The 20,579-nt window shown below is 38.5% G+C and overlaps 1 long non-coding RNA gene across 1 annotated transcript; it reads right to left on the bottom strand.

Moving 5' to 3' along the window:
- Positions 1-619: 619 nt before the first annotated feature.
- Positions 620-13,474, bottom strand: LOC140661134 (uncharacterized). The gene is made up of 3 exons (XR_012045632.1): positions 13,165-13,474; positions 2,064-2,154; positions 620-1,625 (listed from the first exon to the last, which is right to left on the bottom strand). It is a non-coding gene; the product is annotated as an uncharacterized lncRNA (long non-coding RNA).
- Between the last annotated feature and the right edge of the window lie 7,105 nt (positions 13,475-20,579).

Here is a 20,579-nt window from a genome sequence, read left to right on the forward strand (position 1 = left end):
TCTTTTTTGATTGCCTACAGGTACATAACCTATTCCAATTAACTACTACAGACTATAAAAATAATCATCTTATTAGCTAGCAGCTACAGCTACCATGGTACCCTCATTTAGTACACTACAAGAAAGTCATGCAGAAAGGAGAAACTTTAAAGAAGTTTTAAACATATACAAATTATTGGAAATATGAGATTAACTCCTAGCTCTACAAAATCTTTTTTATAGCTAAATTTTATAATCCCTGAGTACCATTATCTCCTAGAGAGGAGACCAGAATATGGAAAGGAGATGTGCTGCTGTATTTCATAGTTATCAGCAAAAAAGCCTAGAACAAAAACCAGATAAAAGTAGATACAGTTAGCCAAGCGAGATTGCTTTTGAACAACCACGTGCCATCTAAGTGTACTGAAAGGTCCCCATGTTATTTTTTCTTTTATTAGAAAAAATTAAAAGGCCAAGCACTTGTTTGTATACGGTAATTTTCTACAAAACACATTTTTTAATTCAAAAGTAAATTTGTCAGAAATTAAAGTATAGTTCTTTACATATTTCCATTTAATTTGGAGAATGGTTCAGAAGAGGAGGCAGATATATCCTCTCCATCAGACAGGGGGAAAACTACAAGGTCTGTGTCAGGCAGCATGTTGCCCTCTCAGACATTGAAGATCACTCTATTTCAGGATCAGCTAAAAAAAGAATTGGACTATGGAAAATTTTGGAAATGTCATAGCCTTGTTGTTGTTGTTGTTATCTTTAGAATGAGTCAGTTCTGAAGGTTTTTCATTTACAAGGTGGGAGAAAAGGTGAAAAAAGGTTTAAAAGGTGTCAAGTACTTTGGAAACTAAGAGAAATCGTTTTAGTTTGACTATGCAACATTTAAAAAAAACATTGCCATCAACTAGAAATATCAACTGTTCTCAAAGACTGTTGTGCAGCCAAAAAAAAGGATGGGTTAGAAAGCCAGGGTAATTCCCCTGAACTGGGAGATAGTGTCTGTCAAAGAGCTCTCCCAATGCTGCTGTAGAATTGCTGCCTGTTCACTGGAAGTAGATGCCTATCTAAAAATACAGGGAGTCATAAAGGAGATGCTTTTCAAAGTTCTTAAGCTATTCAGTTTTTCCCCCTCTATAACTAAGTTGAAAATGCCTCCTTTTTTTTGGCTTATGGGAAGTATAAATCTATTTATTAAGCAAACTATCAGTTCTGCTTTAATTTAATTTCCTTTTTCTGATCACGATACATATCAAGATGACAACAAGCGCTCCTCAAAAAAGCAGGGACCAAATCCGTTATCCTCTGAGGAAAACTGCTTGACATTTGTGGCATTTAAACCCCATTCTTAAATGTAGTCAAGGGATGTGGTGAAAAGTGATGACTCTCAGTCAAAGAAAGTAAGGTGTCACAGAAACACTGGTTGTAAAGGATGGTGTGGGGATGCTCAATACCTCACACAATGGGACTTAAATTGCTGACCACATTTTGCACTGGTGAAAAATGATGAACTACTTTCCCTTTTTCTTTCCTCTTAATCATTAGTAGCACAGAACATGGTCACCTAAGGGTGTTCCTCTTTTTCATAGGCTAAGGTCAATGCTGTTTTTCACTTTTCACAGATCTTCTGGAGGAACCTGTAATTAAATAAATCAGAATTTAGTTGTATATCTGTAGGTTTGGGACTGCAGTTGCTACAGCTTTACTTCACACCAACAGTGCAATACTTAAAATGATTTCATTTTTTAGCAATTTTCTGAAAAGTCTAATCTTCTTAAGCCATATGAATACAGCAGGAGTCTGTGGCAGATGTGTTTTGTGACTAAGTAGAGATTTAGAGCAATGAATTCTGACTTGTGTGCAAAGAGACAGTGAAGGAGGCAGTTCTGTGACTGAGGGCTTAAAGTGATTACACTGGTATAATTTTGAAAATGGTACATGGAAACTTTCAAATCTCTTGGACAAGAACACATGCTATGACTGCTGGACCACCTTAGATAAATACAGGCTTAAAAGCTCAATTGATTGCTGTGAACTCTAAGAATAAAGATCAGAGATTCATGTAGATGCTTTACCTATTTAATTACATTGAAGTACTGCTGATGTTTGTCTTCTCTTCAGCTGTCTCTTGTTGATGACCATCTTAAAACCCTTTCCTTGGCATTCCTGAAAAATACACTTGTATTTAGCAAGCTCTTCATATCAAAGCTCAATACATTTATTTCTAAGGAAAAAGAATGGCATTAAAATAGCCCATTGTTCTGACTAGGTTTTATAACATATGTAATATTTATCACATTAAGCATTGCCAGTAATAATTATTTTGTTTTGGTAATAAAAGCAGTTTCCTGCCTTTTTCTGTGTTAACATTCATTCGTCAGCCTCAACCTATCAAACCATCAAGTCTGTATGTGGGATATACCTCTTCTATAGCATTTATTTTTTTTTATGGCAGCATTATAGAATTTCTCTATTTAATAAAGCCATATGAATCTTATTGCAGAAAGAGAGCTATTTAGATGGATGTTTTACAGCCCTTTTATTGTTTATTGTGCCTTCTTAGTAGACGCATGCTTTATTTGGTATTTTGCCAGAATTTGAAAGCATCTTGCCAAAGAAAAACAGGTATTTTTATGACATTATGTATGTACAGTCCAAGTCGCAGTCCTTGCTATTGTTTTGGTTGATGTTTCGAGCTGCACTGGGTCAAGTACCAGTGGTAGTTGATATTTTATTCTTTAATGTAGGCAGGTGCAGTAGGAAAAAGCTATGGCACAATATCACATCAATTATCTGTAAAGATACTTCAGATCTCTCTGAAGACATAGTGGAACTAATGAGCTACTAATATTCACTGTTTTTCTAAAGCATGTGTTTAAAGCCATATCTATTTCATGGATCAATACTTTAGATTAACAAGAAAAAGGAGGAAAGTATTTTAATGATGAGACCAAAAATCAATTGCTTTTCTGTCAGGCTTGATCTATATCAGGAAGATCGATTGAGATGCTCCAAAATGTTGACAGAATATCTTTGAACAGAAATCAAAGCCAAAATAAAACACTAAAGTAACTAGAGTTTGAAATGGGAAGATGACAAAATCGTTGCTGACTGCCATATTAAAGTAGAGGAAAGACCTTTATTTTTAGCTCCATTTATGTTTGAGCTTTCATTCATAGATGCACTTTTTAGTGGCTGCTCAGCTGGACTCATTTAGCTATGTTCTTCAATAAATAAAAATGGTTATATCTCCATAGTATCAAAGGAAAAAAACCTCTAAATTAGTTGTAGAATTTAGTTTGGATTTGTAGCGATATACGAGGAAATGAGATTCAGTTTGTAGATTATAGCACATAATGCAGGAATCTTTAAGTAGACTTTCAGACCTACATTGAGCAAGGTGTGCAGGCTGTCATTGCACTAGGGAGATCTATATTATGCTGAGAGTTTACATGACAGTGTGTGAACATAAAATTTAGGTGTCTTAATCTTTAAGCTAAATTCTAGCCATGCCGTTTGACTTAGGTTATTAATCTTGAAGCTGAAAAGTTTGAGACAGTCATGCAAAAAGCCTTTGCTTCATTTAAGGAGGGGTAAATAAAAGGTTGCATGAGATTCTTGTGTTGATCTGTGTGCGCCTGAATTTAATGATTTTTGGCTGTCATGAGATTTGCCTACTTCAGTTTTTCCTGTGACAAAAAAAGAGAAAATTAATTGACAAAGGACTTGAGTATTGACGGAAAGACTGGCTTTCAGGCTATATATCAAGCTTTCAGACTACAGCTGATCGAAAGACTATAGACATTAGCATCCATCAATACTGAGCTGAATGTATTTGGGACCATTCTCCATACTACTAAACTCTCTTACTTTCTAAGCAGCTCATCCTTGTAACTGCCTAATGAGAACAGTATTCAGCCCATGGTAACCCCTGAATAGCACCCAGGAGGTGTTTGGAGCATTGCTAGCTGACTTGGGCCAAATCACCCCAGGACTTATTCTAACATTTTAGCTTTCTAAACTGGTCACTTCAGGGTCCGGGAATATTTCTTTGTACTCTTTATTTTATTACTATAGACACAGCTTATATATTTCTCTAGCAACATATTTATAGCAATGTATAAAATCATGAGTGTTCCTATGCTATGGTTGAAGATATTTATTTGGATACAACAAAACAAGCACACCCATAAATCTTTCAGATACTCTTTAAAGAAAAAGAGCAAGATTGACACTCAATCTAGATGTACAAGATTAAATATTGTAGAACAATGCTGTAGTTGAGAATCAAAGCTACAGAGAGACCAGTACTGTCAAGACTGCAGCAGGAAAGGGAGGGATCAGAGTTTTGGAGAAAAGATCTTGGAAAATGTCCAACGCCCAGTTACTTCAGCAAAGTCAGGATAGCACTGCTATAATCCAGTTTTCTCCATAGTCCTAAACTGATGAGAAATAGAAGAGGTCTAGGATGTGAGTAACTTTGAACTGAATCTTCCTTTTAAAAGATCCAGGAATTTCAGGAATTTAATTTACAACGTTTTTCACATTGATTATTTTTCTACCCTCATATGTCTCTTCATTTGATTGGTTTGGATTATTTTTGTTAAAGTTTTTTAACACTTTATTTCCCAAGTTGTACTTAGTTGGAAGGACAACATATTTACCAATGTCTATTTCTGTTCTTCTGAACTGAAAGAATTAAAATTTGCTGTACTTTCAGTTTGTGTGTGTTGAGTGGATATCTGTCAACATTACTTACCTGGATTTTCTTTTCCTCTCCTGCATGTTTTAAGTGTATTTATTTTTCCTATTTGCACTTCTGCAGGAATTTGAGCAAGGTCTGAATGCTAAGGGGAGAGAATGTCTTCCACAGAATAAGAGTAACAGAACGGTTGAGGTTGAAAGGGACTTCTGGAGGTCACCTTGTCCATGCCTCGTGCTCAAGCAGGGCCACCTAGAGCCAGTTGCCCAGGACCATGTCTAGATGGCTTTTAAGTATCTCCAAGGTGATACTCCACAATCTCCCTGGGCAACCTGTGCCTGTGTTCGGTCACCCTCACAGTAAAAAAGTGTTTCCTGATGTTCAGAGGGAACCTCCTGTGTTTCGGTTTGTGCCTACTATATCTGGTCCTGTCACTGGGTACCACTGGAAACAGTCTGGCTGCATCCTTTTTGCACCTGCCCTTCAGTTTTTTATATACATTGATAAGATCCCCGCTGAGCCTTCTCTTCTCCAGGCTGAACAGTCCCAGCTCTCTCAGCCTTTCCTCATATGTGATGTGCTCCAGCCCCTTAATCATCCTTGTGGACCTTCGTTGTACTCTCTCCAGTATGTCCATGTCTGTCTTGTACTGAGGAGCCTAGAACTGGACACAGCACTCCAGGTATGGCCTCACAGCACTGAATAAAGGGGAAGGATCCCCTCCCTTGACCTGCTGGCAATACTTTGTCTAATGCAGCTGAGGATACCATTTGCCTTCCTTGCCACAAGGACGCATTGCTGGCTCACGTTCAACCTGGTGTCCACCAGGATCCCCAGGTCCTTTTCTGCCAAGGTGCTTTCCTGCTGGGTGGTCCCTGGCACATATTGGTGCATTGGGTGGTTCTTCCCTAGGTGCAGGACTCTGTACTTCCCTTTGTTGAACTTCATGAAGTTCCTGGCACTCCTTTTCTCCAGCCTGTCGAGGTCCCTCTGGATGGCAGCACAACCCTCTGGCATATCAGCCACTCCTCCCAGTTTGGTGTTGTCTGCAAACTTGCTGAGAGTACACTCTGCCCCATCATCCAGATCATTAATGAAGATGTTAAACAGAACTGAATCCAGTATTGATCCTTGGGGTACACCGCTAGTCACTGGCCTCCAACTAGACTTTGCGTCACTGTTCACCACATCTGGGGCCAGCCATTCAGCTAGTTTTCAATACAATTCTCTGTCTGCTCATCCATCCGTGAATTCCCCTTGGTGAAACCATGCTAACTACTTCTGATGATTTTCTCATTCTTAATGTGCCTGGAAATAGTTTCCAGAATTACCTTCCCAGGGACCGAGGTGAGGCTGACCAGCCTGTAGTTCCCTGGGTCCTACTTCTTGTCCTTCTTGAAGATGGGGGTGACATTTGCTTTCCTCCAGTCCTCAGGTACTTCTCTCAGCTGCCACGATCAATCAAAGGTTATTGAGAATGGCCTCGCAATCATCAGCCAGCTGCTTCAGTACTTGTGGGTGCATCCCATCAGGGCCCATGGGTTTATGTATGCCCAGTTTGCTTAAGTATTCCCTGATCTGATCCTCTTCCACCAAGGGTACAGCTTTCTTGCTCTAACCTTCCTGCCTGGTCTCTGGAACCTGGGATTCCTGAAGGCCAGTCTTGCTAGTAAAGACTGAGGCAAAGAAGGCATTCAGTACTTCCATCTTTTCCATGTCCTGTATAACAAAGCCCCCATCTTGCTAAGCAATGAGCCCACATTTCCCCTAGTCTTCCTTTTGTCTCCTATGTTTTCTAGGTTTCTTAATCCTAAATGTGGAAGGCTCCATCTATGGGGTCCTGTGCACTATCATAAATCTCATCTTGGGAAAGGGTTACAATGCAAGAATGTAGCTGGGGATAGTGCTATTGACAACTGTCTCTGAGTATGAAGCTCCAACAGGTAGCAAACTGCCAGCTATAGCAAAACCCTGCAGTCTTGTTTCTTGCTTTGCGACTGCAAGTGCCAGATCCTGCTAAATCAGGGTCCTGATATCCTGCACAAGGAGAGATTTTTGTGTTGCAAATGGTTACACGTCTTGCTGTCTGAGTGGCACGGCAACCTGACAGATCTGTGGAAGTTGTGGGAGTTCTAGCAATGATAAATGGCCTCACCTCAACATACACAGGTCCCAGTCTGACCTTCCTGCTATTGCTCTACCATGAGACTCAGCACCATCATGGATAGTGGCAGGCTTAGGGGAGGACCAGAGCAGCAGGCTTGCAGGGCAGGTCTGCAGGTGCTGGGTGGCAGGTCCTGGATGTGTCTGTCACAGAGATGCCTCCTTGGGCATCTACCCTAGCTTAGGGAAGGCTGTTGGCTGGGGCCAGCCAAGACATGTAGTTGGGAGGGATTACCCACAACCTATTGCTTGTCTTGGATATCTCCTGTATTATAAACATGGTCGTTGATGAGCAGTACAGGATTGAAAAGAATACCAGGAGAGGAGCAGAAAAGGGAATGTTTCAGAGCATTTTGCTTTGGCAGGCCTGGCCTGCTCTGAGGCTGGTAATGTCAATACACAGGTTCCTATCAACTTGGTTTTGACCAGAATTTATTTTACTTATGTTCATGCAAAAAAAGCAGACCAAAAAAAGACAGCACAATTGTGGTAGTTTTGGTCACTGCTGGTTTTTTTTCAGTGAGCTTCGTTTGGTAGCTAGAGAAATAGCAGTTTTTTCTTAAAACTCTACTAACTAATCAGTGTATTTGGTGTGACATTTGTTCCTAATAACTTGAAAGCAGAAACCTCTGTGGAATCCAGGTCCTCAGGTGAAATAAATAGTTCTGGCAATGCTGACTTGATTGGATATGACAGTTTGGATTAGCTAAGAATATCCCTGATACACACGTTGGTAATGTATATGGCACCACTTGCAAAAATCATTTGCTAGGGTAAGGTGTTATTTTTCACATAATGTATAACACGTTTTTCTTTTTAAAGTAATGAAACAGTAAATTAAACTCCATGGAGTGGAATGGAATACAGGCTTTAAATTAGCAGGAAAATAATTCTTTATAGCTTTGTCAACTCAAACAGTAGTTCCAGTTCACAAAATCTCTATCATGTTAATGCTATCCATTAATTTGGCCAATGCTTAAAAGGCAAAAAGGTTGACATATACCCCCATAGGTTCTTTATTTTTGTCTTTATATAAAAAAAAATAAAAAATCTATGCATATGCTCCAGCTGTTACAACTAATGGTATTTATTAGATGAAGATTGCTTGATTCTTTTTTAAGCCCCTGACTATCATTAAGATAGTGATGATGCAAACACTTTCAGTGACTATTACTTGTAGATATTTTAAAATAAGTTATTTAACGATGTGATCTTAAAATTTATATTTTTAATTTTCTGACACTTTTTACTGAAGAGCAAGTTACCTGTAAAAAATGAATGTCAGATTGTTTCTTTTTTTTTTTTTTTCTCCTCCAAAAATACTTCACAAAGAAAGCAGAAAAAGTGATCAGGGATTTTCATTAGCGGTTTTCATTGGTCTTGCCACTTGGCTTCAGAGTTTGATTTCAGAAAAAAAAAAGTTACCTGGTTCAGCTACCATCTCTGGACAAAAATACTGATTTTACATGAAATTGTAAAGTTTTAGTGCTGGAACTTGACAAAAAAAATATTTATCTTGGTTTTAGGAGTATTGTGTACTGAGACATTCATTAGAGTGTGAGGATGTGCTTCAGGAGTTTTGTATCAAGAAATGATTTAATGTTCTACCTCCAAATCCTCCTCTTCTTAGTTCCTTAAAATTGTAGAATTTATATCCTGTCCTCCTTGTAAAGCAGTAGTGAAAAAAATGTTGTAAAAAGAGTCGGAAGGATTACAAAACCTGTTAAATTATGGGTCTTTTAAGACTGGTCTTCAAATTAATTCTGTTTGTAAGTTTAAAGAGTTTTATTAACTGATTTTAAAAAGTAAAGTTACTGGTATTAAAATTAACTATTGAATTGCAGGCCATGCCAACTGAATTGTCTGATAACTGTGAAATTTCTTTTATTTCAAGGAAAAGTATATAATGTGACAAAGAAAATGCCTAAAATTTACCATTGTCTCTAAATTATGCATAGTTTCTCCTTATTTCCATGATGTAGTCCTCAGCATTTCTGCCATAACACCCCCAAATTTACTTTCCACTATCACATCCTGCTCTGACGCAATGTTGTCACAGTGGAAAAAGGATTAATAAAACTGATTTTGGAAAAAAGTACCTTGTGACACAAGCAGATAGAAATCCCTACTAATATGAAGTTTGACCATTTAACTCTTCAAAACTTGACTGCACAAAAAGTCTTGAAAATAAATGGGCTTTACTTTTTTTTTTTTTAGAAATAGTAATTGTTTAAATGTTACACATAAGGTTAAGATTTCATTTAGGTTTCAGAAAAATAAAGCCAAGTCTGGCCATTAGGATCTCAGCATTTTCAGAAACCTCTGGGGTAGTACCTTAGAATTCTTTCCAGAAAATCCTTATTTTCCACATTAATTAGATCTTACCAGTTTTGTGAACAAAGGACGAGTTATGTGCTAAGTTTTATCCACTGTTGCAAAGAAATGTACACAACAAGGAAATTTTTCTAGGGTTTTTGGTTTTTAGTTTTTGTTTTTAAACAAACAAACAAGCACTCTTGTTAAGACTAAAAGCACATTTTGAGAATACCTGATATTTTGGAACAGTTTCAACATTTGCCCCTAGTGCAGAACGGTTTGTGAGCCATACTCTCAGAAGTACACAGAGGTGTGGGTATGAGAATACCTGGCACATCTACACAGGAGTCTCAGCTTTACTGTACGTATGGCAGCATGTTCACAAGTGCGGTACAGGTGGGCCCCCGGGTGCATTGGCCAGACCTCTAACCATCTGCCCTCAAAGTGATATCCCCAGAGCTATGTCCAACAGGAAACTTGCAGGGGTGAAAGTGGGTAGTGTACTTCTTAGGCTCTTTTTAAAAGTCAATTAGGATTTTGGAACAGCCTGACTTCAACAGCAAAGAACAATGAGATCAATATGGACGTGGGGGGCTATGTTTGGGAATGTAGCAGGTTTTGGTCTGCCTCTAGCTAGCTCAAGGACATTATAAATATGGCCTTAATTTCTGGTAGTTCAGCACACCTTTGAGTTTTAGCTTGAAGGCAAATGCTGTTTTCAGAACTTTTTTTTAGAGGTAGGAATACAGATGACGCACTTGCCGTAGGTAGATTTGTGTTTACTTCACAAAAACTCTTGGTCTGCAGAAAATGTTATACATCTATATGGTAAATACTGTTAGACTTGTGACAAATATTTCGATTTTTATTTTAAATGCACATTTGAATCATGGCCTGCTTCCTTAACATATTAAGAACAAAATTTTTGTGGCATAGCACTCCACTAGCCTTTCTCTGAAACATAATATGCTCATTTTCACGTTCTCCACAAAAATCTGTCAAAATAGAAATTTCAGCAGTGTTCCAGAAAGCCATCTTTCATCCTAGAACAAGCACATACAAACACCTGCTCTTCCATGTTGGAAAAGTCTCAGAGGCAAGAAAAGAGGCTCTCATGTGAATCCAAGGATTACTCAGCAATGCCTGCTGCTGTCTTGAGCAAACACATTAGTCTGTTGCTTAAAACAGATGCAGGTCACGTTCTCTGGGCCAACAAGTGCAGACAAGACTGTTGAATTGCCGTCTGTGCTTAATCTGTCACTAAAGAGCAAACAAGGGTGTTCCAGCCTTTCAAAGGAAATGCTGACTGGTAGGAACATGTGCTGCATGAGAAGGCCCTCCAGTCACAGGGCTTTCTTCGGTTGTGCCTTCTGTTTGATTGTTTTCTTAATTCCTTCTCCGAGGCACTTAGCTTTATTCTGACATGTTACAAGGCTGCTTATCTTATTTGGTATCTTCCTTTCTCTCTTTATTATTTTTTAAAAAGTTTTTTTTTTAATTATTATTTTTACTCTTGAGGTAAAAAAGGATCCGTCATATAATCCTGATTTTAAAAAGAATTCTTCTTGGTAAAATGATAATCCAAACAGAAATCTGCCCCAGTAAACCCTCATTCTGAGCACTGAATGAATGAATTTTAGCCATAAAATATTTTCAAATAATGAAGAGACTTATAGTCAATTAATCTAAAAATTGGATGCTTATTTGGCCAAGATAGCTATCTTAATCAATACAGGAATTTATTTAAAAGATTAAATGTTAAAAAAGAAAAAAAAATTCCCTTAATTTTTTTTTTCAGTATATTACAGCAGTTATGTAATTTCTGGACATGTCTGTTCCAATTAGCCATAGTCTCATTAAAGAAATCCTGGTTTTTAAAACATGATTTAACAAAGTACGTGTTTAGGGATGTAAAAATGCACAAGAAGTACTTTCAAGTACTTTATTTTAATATATTGTCTGAGGGTTTTTTTAGAGACAATTCACACCAGAGCATGTTTTCAGGAGAAATGTTCTGCCAAAACCATTAGTTTGCCAGTGGGTTTTTTAGTTCTCTTTTCTACTCTAGAGATACTTCTGTGGATTAAAAGTATACTTTACCCTGCCAAAATCCAACTCTTCTCTGAACCTCTCCTACGTATACACTAATTCATGCAGCTTGCTCTATCTTATTGCCCACCACCAAAGAAAGGATGTAATTTCACAAACCATGTATTATGACTCAGCTACTGTAGCAACTAGAAAAACATACTAAATTACTTTCTCTCTAGAGGCAAGACATCTCTTTCACAATTAGGCAAGGTGGCAGAGAAAGTTGGTGAAAACAAGTTCATGATAAATCTCCCTGGATTTTAAATAATGCGAATGAGATGTATATCTTGTATGAAGTGATAGAGTTCCACTGATTTAAATGATGTCATTATTAATACAGCCTGAGAATTAAGCTTGATGTGTTTTGGGTTATTGTCATTTATCTAACAAACTACTTAGCTACCTGCTATCATGGGCTGGGCGGTGGCAGCAGGGAGAGAAGATAAAATATAAATAGTCAGGCAGTTTATTCCCCCAGGCAGTTAGAGGGCCTCCCAGTGGAATCACTGAAATAAGAGGAGCACAATTTTGTTGCACTTTCCATTCTGCTGAAAATCTACAGCAAACTGGACAATTTGCTAGCCTTTAAAAAGTCTGCATTGGCTTGATTACCTGCAAAAGAAGCAAAATTATCAAGAGAAAGACTTCTGGGGACAACAGATAGGTTTTTGGTTTGTGGGGTTTTTGGTGTTTTTTTTTTTGTTTTTTTTTTTTTTTACTCTGCCAGTGCATGAAGTCCTCATGAATCTTCCGTAACCTCATAAGTTTTCTGGCCAAGCACCCTCTTGTTCTGAAACTTACTGTTATATTTCAATATGCCTCTGCGTCCTCAGACAATTGATTGTAAGTAGGTTTTCTTCTACTCTCAAGAGCAGAGACATCACTAGCCTGTATTTTGTTGAGCCTAAAAGGGAGAAGATTCAGCCCTAGAATGGTAACACTGTTTTTTGTATGCAGCTTTGCCAAATTCAGTGCCATATTGCATCAACTATAGGCACCTCTATAAATATACCTCTATGTTTTTTTTCAGCCTATGGACATAATCACTGCACTTCATATACTGGATGGTTTTGTGCTCCCAAGCTCTATTCTACAGAGTCAATGACATTAAAAAATCAGTGTGTGGATTTTTTTTTTTTTTTAAGTCTCTAAAACATTTCTAAAGCAGTTTTTATGCACTCTTTGTGATATGTCCAGAACACATGGCAGTGGAATACAACAGTCATTTTGAGCAGTCTTTTGGGATGTATGATGTAACTTGATCCTGGTCTTCTCATGCATAGATAATTCAGTTTCCCCAAACTCACACTAACAGAAATGAAAAATTATTTGGAAACAAAACCAAAATATGTTCCCTTTTGCTTTTGGCAGATTTTCCCCTCTGTCACCATTTTTATTTTTGAAACAATGAGTTTGTCAGTGTGACCCTGAACTAAGTTTCAATTTTGACAAACTGTGTTTTCAAGCAGGAAAATGCTCTGTTGGAGTCTTTGACCAACGCTGCATACTAGAGCTGAGCAGATGGAAAGCTACTTCTACTACTCCCACCAGCAGTGAGATTCAGGGGGTTGATGCTTTTCACTTCCCAGGAATTTTTACTGGCTTAAAATTTTTCTCCTCCCACTCCCAACCCTCACTCCTCTTTGGGGCTGAAACCAGCTTTTCTCCTGTTTTTCAGTTCTTGCTTCTTAGTAACAGTTAAAAATACTCCCCGCCCCAAATAAGAGCTGGGATGACCCCAAGGCACACAGACACTTGTATTTCTTTTGCAGTGTGCATCCAGAGGTTTCTAAACAGTTTACGAATGGATTAAACACACTGACATATCTAGTAATATCAAGTAAAAGATCACTATTTTACCTGTAGAAAAATCAAAGTTCAAAGTAATTTGGCAACTCACTTACCATCATTCAGCATGCCAGGACTGGAGTGGAGATGAAAACTCAGGTTTTACATGGCTGTGGGCACATTATTCATGCTTTCCTGAACTATTTTGTCTCTTAAGTATCAAACTCTTAAGGCTATTAAACTGTTTAGGACTTGTCCTAAGAGGGCTGGCCCTTCGATGCCGCAGTAATGTAGTGCCTTAGTGCCCAGGTGTCACTTGTTAGGGAAACTGAAAGGGTATCTTGAAGCTGTGATTTGGTCCTTTCAGACTACTGCCACTTGGTGCAAAAAGCTCTGCTGAACAGAGAAGCGATTCAGTGCAAGGAATGAAAGCTGGGATCTGACAAAAAAGCGACAATCAAAAATAAAACCTTTTTCTGCAAAAGGCCTGCCACTTTCCTCGTGAAAAATACCTGTTAAACTAACAACGCTGAAATGCCTCAGCTCCCCCATTTTGCAGCTTTCGGAATGCACTGGAATTGTGCCGCTGCTGGAAAGGACCCGCAGCCGAGCTGTAAGGAAGAGGCAGGGAGAGGCGGCGTTGCCGGAGCTGGGAGAAGGAGCAGGAGCGATCTCCTCCCCAGCACCGCCTCCGCCTCCCTGCCGGCGGCCGCCCCCCCGCCGGCTCCCGGCGCGCCGTTCCCGGGCGCGCAGCGCCGCCGGCCGGGAGCAGCCCCGGCTGGCCAGCCCATCGCCTGGGAATCGGGCCCAAGTCTTTCCGGAAAGCAGTGGCAAAACGTAGGGGGCTGGAAAGGAGGATGTTTGTTCATCTGTAGAAAAAAAATCCGTAATGACTTAAGGATTTCAGTCCGGATTTTTCACATAGTTCTGTTCCATGTTCTTTAGCAGTTTTCTCAAGGGACCTGAAGGGTCCTTCAGGCGCCCATCCTCTCACCAAACAGAGTCATTCACTTGTCACAGTGGGGTATTCAAGAGATCAGGTCAACAGCAGGAACGACACTTCTGGAGTCACTGTGGCATCAGAGCTGTAGGATAAACTATCTCTGAAGGAGATGTGGTGCGTAGCTGAATTATCCCTGGTGATGTAGTAGCCTTAGTCAAGAGTTAGCTAACTATCACTCTGAACCTGTCAAAAAGATTTTAAAAGATAAGTAGGTAATTTAAGACACAGTTTTGATCCCATCTTAGAAGAAATGGTACAGTACTGGGATCTCAAATTTGTCATGGCTGAGTATCGCAACCCAGCCAGTCCTCTGACTGAAAACATCATAACTCATGGGTCTGTACAGCTTGTTCTTACCTAGATGATGAAAATTTTCCGTGGGCATCTTAAGTAGTGGATACGTAAATACTGTATCCTGCTGATATCTCCATAATGCATGCATTAGTCTGCAAAAATGTTGTGCCAACTGCGTAATGCCTCAGAAATCACCTTTTGCTCTCAGGGCTAAAACTAGCCATGCTGTGGATGAGGCATGGAGCTGAGCTCAGTGTATCCTTGAGAATGCATCTTGCACTTGCAGGGCTGAAGCTCATTGTTCTTTCCATTTGTGTCTGCACCATGTTCTTAAAGCCCTGTAGGGGACAACTGACATTGTAGATGTCTAAAGTTAGGTGGGATGATTCCCATCTTAGGTTTAGGTATGAAAACTTTGGCGCAGACCAAAACTTGTTTATTCCACCTGGTATACTGTTGTGTTCTTCAGGAATATGTTTTTATTCAGGTGTAACTTCATGGGGGAACAATTTCTTCACATGTGTTCAGTTTTTGTTGGTAGTTCACTAGTTCGTAATTTTAAACACTGCCTATTATCAATGGTAATTCTCAATTCCCACCTTCAGGTGTTTGTAACTTCACCAAATTAAGCATGGGACTGAAATTTTTCCATGTTGGATATTTTCTTCTGTTTAATTTTTGGGAAACTTTTAACCAAATTTGTTTAGCTGTTTCTGAGAACAAGACTATGAAAAGGTGTCATGTCCCTGTTAAAAATCCTTTTGGTCCTTCTTTTTCAATGTCCTGTGCTTTAGAGCAGGAACTCAGCATTGAACTGAAGAATGACTTTTGTTTTAGGGCATACCTCTTCTGTTGTGCATGAAAAAAAATCACTCATTTTTCTTCCATTTATGAATCTTTAAGGAAAGTGCAGTTTAGTTATGACTATAGGAAACTTGCAAAGGTTTTGCAGTTTGTCTGAGGGTTCCACCTGCTCTGAGCACACACGTGCTATCCACGCAGTCACACACATACCAGCAGGTATTCCAGCTCGGGGTTGGAAGGGGTTCAAAAGGATTTGGGCAGCTCTATTGCTGGCTGAGTTGGGGCTGGGGTCTAAACTCAGAGTAGGAAGCTTGCTTCTGTTCTGTGTGACCTTGTGCTTCTACCAAGTAATGTAGAAGGAGAAAATATTTAATTTGAACCTAGAGGGTAGAAAAGATGGATCAAACAAGGAAAGGAAGGATATGCAGATTGGAACAAAGACTCTGAAGCTGCACCTATATTAGTAGATAAAATGGGCTTCTCTGGTCTTGAAACCAACTAATGCAGCATAGCTTATTTCTATATAGCTCAAATCCCTTCCCACCCAAAATAGGATGGCCACATCCAGACGGCTGGCTTTGAGTGGTCTTCAGCCCATGCTAACTCCAGGTATTGCCTGGAAGAGCACTAGTTCATTCAGGCCAAAATGATGCCAGACTCCCTGTTAACGGTATAGAGAGCTGCACAACAGCCCCTTCAGCATTTTAGTTTTCTAGTGTAGATGAAGGCTTATGGTGGGAGTGAGGTGGGAACAGAGAAAACGTTCAGCTGCTCTGTCTGGGAATATTGGAGGACAAGACTGAGGAAGGGGTCTAAATAAGAAATGGGAGACTGGGAAAAAGCTGCCTTTAAAGAAAGTGCTTACCATGACTGAAGAGTTCCTGGATGGGGAAGGCTGGGATCAGAAAGTAATTTAATTGCAGTCTTTGTAAATAACTATATCATTTTCAAATCTGTATACTCATCTCCCAAACATCTGTCAAAGCAAGGTGCCCAAATCTCTATTCTGGTGTAGCAATAACAGCAGTCAGCACAGAATGATAATCAGGCTAGTGCTTTGCAGTCCCAGATTAGATTTCCTGGATTTTGAAGGATGATACATTTTTGTATTTCTGTAATGTTATCAATACATAATAGAACATAAATCATGTGGATGTCTCATGTGCAAAAAACAAAATTTATTACAGTGTTTGGGTTTCTTTTAAGCATATCCTTAACCCTGCAATTTCCTAAATTTATGTGGCTTAATTTGGAAACAATTACAAGTACTCTTTAATGTTTACATTTCCAATGTATATTCTAAGCCACACTTCCCACTTAAACTATAATTCCTGCAGGAATTTTATTGCTTTTCAAAAAGCTCATTCATGATCACTAGGAAGGTAAATGCAAAGGAGCACTATTATGCAACCATTAATGGTGTGGAGCTGTGTTTTCAGTAGAATAGCTGGTTTATTAGAGTAGTGTTTAACAACTACTTTGTGTTGCCAAAAGAGAAAACCACAGCCAAGGTAAAGTGCTCACAGAATCACACAGCAGCTGAGGTTGGGATGTTCCTTTGGAGATTTCTGAGTCAAACCCTCCTGCTCAGAGCAAGGTCTGCTAGAGCAGGTTGCCTAGGACCATGCCCAGTCAGGTATTAAAGATTCAGAGATGGAGACTCCACAGCCTCTCTGGGCAATCTGTCTCAGTGTTTGACCATCCTCACTGAGGTGGTCAGTATTTCTCATATGTAAATGGAATTGCTTGTATTTCAATTTGTGCCCATTGCTTCTTGTCTGTTCGCTGGGCACCACTGAGAAGGGTCTGACTGTGTTGTCTTTACTGCCCTCATTAGGCATTTATACACATTCATAAGATCCCCCTCAGCCTTCTCTTCTCCAAGCTGAGCAGTCCCAGCTCTCTCAGCAACTCGTCATATGTCAGATGCTCCAATCCCTTAACAATCTTCCTGTTCCTTCACTGGATTCTCTACGTTATATCCATGTCTCCAGACCTAGCTTAATCTGACTTTCTCTCAACAGCTTTTTTGTATCAGAGTAACGTGAAAGTGGAATAAGAATGGTGGACCCCAGAGCTTCTCTTTAAAAGGTTCTCTCAATAGTCCTGTTCCATTTTTCTTTAGCAGTTTTCTCAAGGGACCTGAAGGGTCCATCAGGTGTCCATCCTCTCACCAAACAGAGTCATTCACTCGTCACAGTGAGGTATTCAAGAGATGAGGCCAACAGCAGCAATGACACTTCTGGAGTCACTGTGACATCAGAGCTGTAGGATAAACTATCTCTGAAGGAGACATGGTGCGTAGCTGAATTATCCCTGGTGATGTAGTAGCCTTAGTCAAGAGTTAGCTAACTATCACTCTGAACCTGTCAATAACCTATGTGGTCATAGCTATTTCATATCAATACATCTGTTACCAACACTGTCCTAGAGACAATGTGTGCTCAATTTCTAATATGGTTACAATACAAAGATTCAAAGAAAAGATTCTCAAAGTTTCTGAAGGTGGGGATGATACTGTTCCCTCACCATTTAATAGCTCAGTGATTTTAATACTTACTTAGGATTCAGGAGACCTGAGTGTCCATTCTTCAGTGTGACCTTAATCCATTCCCTTGACTCTATACAACTTTGTAGTACCATAAATTGCATGCTGGAGCACAGATAGAAATCCAGATATCTTATCTCTCGAGGTAATATGCTAAACTAGTGGCTGCAAGGTTGTTCTCAGCTTATTTTTGGTCACTGTTTGCATGTAATACCTAAAATGAAACACTGATCAGTCTGATCTCTTGTCTCTGGCACATGAGACCATGGAAAGGAAGAGAGGCCACCTTGATGTGCTGCTTGTATCATATGCTCCCAGGGAGAAGGAGCAGATGGTCATAACTGATTCTGTCGATGTCACATTCAGTAAATGAAGAATAGGACTTTGTTTTCCAGCACCATTATCAGGAAATAAGAAATAGTAAAAAGAGCCTTGCTGCTTCATTAATGTACAATAAAGAGATATTGGCAGGTCTGTGGAGTGCCATTAATGGCATTCATAGCGATACCCTGTTGGCCTCATTTACCAAATTAAGTATATATTTAAATATGTACACCAAAAATATTAGTGATTTAGATTTTTATGTAATGACCTTTTTAATGTAAATGTCAATGCCAAGCTGATCTTTATGTACCTTCAGATGTCATTAGAAATACTTATTCAGACACAGTTCACAATATATTCATGGTTTAGGAAGTGTGTATTTTGGGAGGCATTAAGAAATGTTATTCGGGAGGCTTAAGAAATGTTATCCTTATACATAAATAATTCACATTCTCATTCTGTTGATGTGCTGCAAATTTGAAAGTATTTACAAGTCAGCTTGAAATTATTAGATACTGGTTGTCTGGAGAACAGACAATATAAAATGTAGTTTGACAAACAAGATCAATTCAAAATGTTGCCATAAAGTTAGTGTTGCTTCAGCCTCTTACATGCAAGAGTACTTTAGAGCAAACTATTTTACTATATTAGCCCACATTAAAAAAAAAAAAAAAAAAGGAAAAAAAAGAAGCTGTTTTCTTTCAGCTGCTGTTTTTCACTGTGAGTTCCCTATGTCTGGCTTATACCCTCTTGGGACACTATTATAGATAATCCCTTTAGCAGAATTTGCCCAGGCTCTTTACTGTTGTAAGAACATATTCCACTTTCTAACTTTTTTTCTTTGTCCTATCCACACCAGTAAATTAAAAACCAAAATTTTCCTTGTGCTCTTGAGATAAAATGGTATTCACGGACAGCACTCATCTAACAACTGTAGTTTCTTTTGTCAGAAGATGAAGCTGTTAAAAATGCAATTTTTTTCCTTAGAAGCATTTTAGACAGAAATTCAATATTTAAACCATGCTCTGCTATATTATTGAGCAGTACCACAGAGCTGCTTTTCCCAATTATATCACAAAAGCAGATGAAATAGATGAAACAATCAGATATTCAAAATTTACGCTTTAAAAAGTTTTATTGCCAGATTACAAGCACTTCTGAAAGATTAATTTTTTAATATAAATAATGGCAGAAGTAATTCTGAAGAAAAGCATTTCAACTTTATAACTGAGCTCGTATTCAGAATGTTTTAAAACAGTCTCCTGCATGGCAACACCTGAGCAATACAGTTTCAGTGGTCCATCATTGAAGTCAAGAAGATGACACACAACTTGTAGATTGTGAATGGGGAAAATACGCTGTAAAAAATTCTAGTTCAATTGTGTAGCAAAATTATAACTATTTTGTACTAACTGTGGCGTATTGCATTCTCATCTTTTCTAGTACCATAACAAAACAGAGAAAAGGAATAAGTAATTACAGCTTCATAGGGCACTGTTACTTCAGTGACCAAAGAACTATTAAGCAAAGAAGCCCAAAATTATTTTTTTCTGAATTTTGAATACTAATTAATATTGCTTGAAATATCAATTACATTGTTCTATAGTAACATTATGAACTGTTTGTTAAACTGTGATCATGTAATACTACTGGTCTGTGTAAGTAGAAAAACAATTAAAAAACCAAACAAACATACAAAAAACCCAGTATAAAACATGGAAGTCTGAACTTCCTGTTAATTTTCAAAATGAAGTCAGTGAAGATATAATACGGAAGAAAATCAGCATTGTGCTACACCACTACTCATTTTAGCAGAAACCTGTAGCTAATATGCTTAGTCCAAACTTCATATCAGCTATGATACCTTCTTACACACCAAAATCTATAGATTTCTCTTTTGTATTGTCAGAACGAACAGTTTTATTCTGTCATTTTTTTATAAACCAAATATTTTTCAGCACATTGGAACTGAAATTTGCATCAAAATAATTACTGCATGAATACAATACAGATTGGGTTAATAGATTGACAAGAATCTCAGTTTTTGAGTGATCACTAGCATCATGTCATTTGTAATTTTGTCAAAGCATTTCTCCATACAGATCCACTCTTACATACAGCTAAAAGTTAATTAAGAGGGAGAAAGAAGAAAAACATTTTCCTCTTCTAATCTCAGGCAGTCTTACAAATCATCTTAATAGGGAAAGCCATTTAAAAAAAAAATCAGACAAATCTCTCCTTATCCATAAAGGAAAAAAAAGATTGTTCTCTTAATCTTATAATTTAAAAAGAATTAAGAAGATTTGAATAGAAACATTCTGAATGAGAATGTGAAATACTTGAGAACTAAATTTGAAATGCTTTTGGGGAAACTCACTTTTTTGGTCTTGTGACACTCCAGTTCTTGTTAACCTTCCAACCTTGAATAGAATAGAATAGCCTATTTCAGTTGGAAGGGACCTACAATGATCATGTAGTCCAACTGCCTGACCACTTCAGGGGTGACCAAAAGTTAAAGCGTGTTATTAAGGGCATTGTCCAAGTGCCTCTTAAACACT

Source organism: Ciconia boyciana, chromosome 1 (genome assembly GCF_034638445.1).
Source record: "Ciconia boyciana chromosome 1, ASM3463844v1, whole genome shotgun sequence".
Taxonomy (NCBI): domain Eukaryota; kingdom Metazoa; phylum Chordata; class Aves; order Ciconiiformes; family Ciconiidae; genus Ciconia; species Ciconia boyciana.